We start from the raw sequence: 4679 nt of genomic DNA, 5'->3' as shown, positions 1-4679 counted from the left end.
TTCCCCCTGAATTTTCTGAGTCCTATTTCATATGTGGTTTTAGTTTAGATGTTTCAACCTCACTGTGAGTTTGACTGAAGTTGGTGCCTTTTTAATTACTTTATGTATGCTATACTAATGCAACCCCCCCACACACAACACCCTGTTTCTGTCAGCTGCTCTAGAGTTCTGTGATCTTACAGTATTGGTCTGGTGGGGTGTGTTTAATTCAGTTGTAGATTGTTGTGGCTGAATAAACGGGCATCACAAAACCTAAATCTATGCTTTTTGTTCATTTCTTTCCTGAAGCTAAGCTCAGCCTGGTTTCATGACTGGATAGTGTGCATGATCAGGGTGTCTGTGAGTGTCTCATCCACACCTCTGTGGCCACTCCACAAGCAGCAGGTTCATTTACTTTGTCATAGGATGACAGGATTGTTTTGGTTGGAAAAGACCTCTAAGATCATCAAGTCCAACCATTGAGCATAGCCACTAAACCTTGTCCCAGAGTGCTATGCCTACTTGGTTTTTTTAATACCTCCAGGGACAGTGACTCCACCACTTCCCTGGCAACCTCATCCAATGCCTGATCAATCTTTCAGCAAAAAAAAAAGTTTCTACTAATTAACATAAACCTTCACTGGCCCAATTTTAGACCATTTTTTCTCATTCTATCACTTCATACTAGGGAGAAGAGGCTGACCTCTACCTCACAACAGCCCCATTCCAGGTAGTTGTAGAGAGCAGTGAGGTTTGTCCTCAGCCTCCTCCTCTCCAGACAAAACAACCCAAGTTCCTCAGCCACTCCTCATAACACCTGTTCTCCAGATCCTTCACCAGCTTCATTGCCCTTCTCTGGAAGAGCAAAGAAGTGGCCTGAAACTGAATACAGTATTTGAGGAGGAGCCTCCTCAGTGTTGAGTACAGGGGCACAAACCCTATTCCTGCTGGTCACAGTATTCCTGATACAGGCTGAGATGCTGTTGGCCTTCTTGACCACCAAGCACACTGCTGACTCTTGCTCAGCTGCCTGTTAAGCAGCAACTCTAAAGTCCTTTCTACCTGCTGGACACTTTCCAGCTTCTCTGCTCCAAGCCTGTAGCATTACATGGGGTTGCTGTAACCCAAGTGAAGGACCTTGGCACGTGGCTTTGTTAAACCTCTCACAATTGACTGTGGTCCAGCAATGCAACCTGTTCAGATCCATCTTCAAAGCCCTCATACCCTGTGATGGTTTGGGTGTTACCTGCCCACCCCCCACTGTTGGAAAATCACCCAGACTAAGCTCAGCAGCTGAAAAATCGAAGAATGAAGCTTTATATTTGCAGTTTAGCACAATATAAAAGCAGGTATTTACAATATATACAGCTATAGACAGAAATAGAGACGTTGAAAAGGAATACAGAAACACAACAGCCCTCCCAGAAACAAGCCCCCAGGAGGGGGCTCCCAACCACCCTTCCACCTTCCTCCCCCCTCTTTACCTTACCCCAGACTTTACCTTATGCTCAAGGTAGTTTGAGGGTCACACAGAGAGGTTAGGAAGCAGATGGATTAGTCACACAGACAGCAGGTTAGGTTAGAGAGAAGTTCATGAAGTCCCAAGAGACAGAGAGCGACTCCCTTATCTATGTTTAAGTTCTTGTTCTTACATATCTCAGCAAGCCTATGAGTGAAGCAGACATCACCACTGTTTCCTTTTCACAGCCTATAATCTAATTCTTCTCACCAAAATATCCCAGCTAGGCTCAAACTAGCACATACCCTCAAGCAGATGAACGCTTCCTTTATATTTAGTGTCATCTGCAAACTTACTGAGGGTGCACTCAATTCCCTCATCCAAATCATTGATAAAGACATTAAAGAGAACTGGCCCAAATACTGAGCCCTGGGGAACACCACTTACTGAGGGTGCACTCAATTCCCTCATCCAAATCATTGATAAAGACATTAAAGAGTACTGGCCCAAATACTGAGCCCTGGGGAACACCACTTACTGAGGGTGCACTCACTCAATTCCCTCATCCAAATCATTGATAAAGACATTAAAGAGAACTCGCCCAAATACTGAGCCCTGGGGAACACCACTTACTGAGGGTGCACTCAATTCCCTCATCCAAATCATTGATAAAGACATTAAAGAGTACTGGCCCAAATACTGAGCCCTGGGGAACACCACTTACTGAGGGTGCACTCAATTCCCTCATCCAAATCATTGATAAAGACATTAAAGAGTACTCGCCCAAATACTGAGCCCTGGGGAACACCACTTACTGAGGGTGCACTCAATTCCCTCATCCAAATCATTGATAAAGACATTAAAGAGAACTGGCCCAAATACTGAGCCCTGGGGAACACCACTAGTGACTGGCTATCAGCTGGATTTAAGCCCATTCCTCACCAGTCTTTTGGCCCAGCCACTCAACCAGCTTTTTCTCCAGCAAAGCATCCACCAATCTAAGCCACATGCAGCCAGTTGGCCAGTTTATCCAGAAGGAAGCTGTGGAAGACAGTGCCATAGGCTTTACTAGCCTCCAGATAACATACATAGCCTTTCTCTTATCTCAGGATGTTTTCCAGTATCCTGTAACTACAGAAGATGCAAGTTGTGACCCAGTGGTTCAGGGCTTGGCATGTTTAACTGCAAGGTGGGGCAAGTCATAATGACACTCAGCTGCTTCCCATACTAGAAGAATCGTTGCTGACTACTTTGGCCCTGGGGGGAGGTTAGGTCCAGCTGAGAACAGACTGAGGGCTCATCTTGCAGCCAAAAAGGTAAGACTTCAGCTGGAAAGTAGCTGTTGCCTGGTTTTACTCCTATATCCTACATGTGCAACAGCATGCTTTTGCCCTCTTTTTTAATCTTCCTCTTATTTTTTCTTTCTCCTTTCACTGAACACTTAACAACTCAGTCTGAGTGAGAGGACGACACTAAGAAATTGGTGGGTATACATAATGACTTGTTTGAAGCAGATGTCAAGTGTCAGCCTACAGTGCCATGGTTATAATCAACTGGAAGTAAAATGATTTCAAGTAGGATTCATGGAAAGTTTACTTCAGGTATTTTCCCACTTTTTCTTAGTGACATTTTAAAATAATTTGATGAAAGCTCCTCATTTTATCTATTACATCAGCTCAACAATTTGATGTAACTGTACGTAATGAAAGGAAATTGCAGGCTATGAAATTTTCTTTAGACCTTTTAACATTGTTCAAATTCTTTTCCTCTGCATAGGTTCTTTAATGGCAAAAGAACACAGGACCACGTCGGCAACTGACTATTAGCTCTCAGCAGAAAGGTTTGCATGGGCATTTTTGACAACCTGGCAATGAAATAATAGTCAAGAGTTGGCTGACTTCTAGAGAGACAGAAACTTAAATGAGCTCCATTCAAAAGTAATTGCTTTCAAAATACAAAATAATGAGGGCACGAGGAGAGATGAGTGTGTGTGTGAGACTGTGTGCAGCGAAGGGCAGAGAAGATGCATCATTTATCTCTGGAAACAGCAGTACTGTGAGAGCAGTAGCTATGAAACTGGCACAAGGCTCCTCAATTCAAGGGAGATGTTGAGATACTGGAACGTGTCCAGAGAAGAGCAACGAAGCTGGTGAGAGGCCTGGAACACAGCCCTGTGAGGAGAGGCTGAGGGAGCTGGGGGTGTGCAGCCTGGAGAAGAGGAGGCTCAGGGCTGACCTCAGTGCTGTCTACAACTACCTGAAGGAAGGGTGGTAACCAGGTGGGGCCATTGGTCTCTTCTCCCAGGCAACCAGCAATAAAACAAGAGGACACAGTCTCAAGTTGTGTCAGGGGAGGTCTAAGCTGGATGTTAGGAGGAAGTTCTTGACAGAGAGAGTGATTTCCCAATGGAATGGGCTGCCCAGGGAGGTGGTGGAATTGCCGTCCCTGGAGATGTGGAAGCAAAGCCTGGCTGAGGCACTTAGCGCCATGGTCTAGTTGATTGGACAGGGCTGGGTGCTAGGTTGGACTGGATGATCTTGGAGGTCTCTTCCAACCTGGTTGATTCTATGATTCTAAGATTGGCTTCACTAACCCAGCTACACAGAGTGATGGGCTGGCTTACTGGTGGTGAAAGCCAGACTGCTCAGTGGGAAGCCAGCTGCTGGGTTGGGTTCACTGTCCTGACCTCTGAGGAGCTGTATGACAGCTCCTATCAATATGGTTTTCCCCAACTTTCCAACTGAAACGTTACTTTTACCATGAGACAAATCAGCCACACTAAATACACATTGAAGTAGAAAAGGATGCCAGCATTCAAAGGGATCAGGCTTTTCTCTGCTTTAGCATCACTGAGATTAACCTTTTGAACAGGCCTTCATGTTCTTGTGGACTCAAGGTCTCCATTTGTCATTCATGGTCTGCTGCAGCTCTGAGCTGCAAGTTTCTTTTTCCAGGTATGCTGCTGGAATATATAAACATAACACATTCCCCATTGGGTAGAACATTCATTGATATCTAACTGTCAGTATCTCTGGTGACTTTCTAAGTTTCTGGAAGTGCACTGGGGTACTGCAGCGTGACAGAAGGAAAAGCAGCACAGGGAAATGCTGTGTGCATCCTGGCAACTGCTAGAGTGGCTTGGGGAAAACTTTCTAGCACTGGTGGTGGAGAGCTTGACCAGAAGAGAGGCACTGCTGGACCTTCAAAGGAAAGCAACACAGCCTTGCTCCTTACACTGTAA

At 45.3% G+C, this 4679-nt stretch overlaps 1 long non-coding RNA gene across 1 annotated transcript; it reads left to right on the top strand.

Moving 5' to 3' along the window:
- Positions 1-2710: 2710 nt before the first annotated feature.
- LOC135180435 (uncharacterized) lies at positions 2711-3359 on the top strand. Its single transcript, XR_010304431.1, has 3 exons — positions 2711-2754; positions 2892-3039; positions 3215-3359. It is a non-coding gene; the product is annotated as an uncharacterized LOC135180435 (long non-coding RNA).
- Positions 3360-4679: the final 1320 nt, after the last annotated feature.

Source organism: Pogoniulus pusillus, chromosome 1, assembly GCF_015220805.1.
Source record: "Pogoniulus pusillus isolate bPogPus1 chromosome 1, bPogPus1.pri, whole genome shotgun sequence".
Lineage (NCBI taxonomy): Eukaryota > Metazoa > Chordata > Aves > Piciformes > Lybiidae > Pogoniulus > Pogoniulus pusillus.
This window is presented reverse-complemented; position numbering and strand designations above follow the sequence as displayed.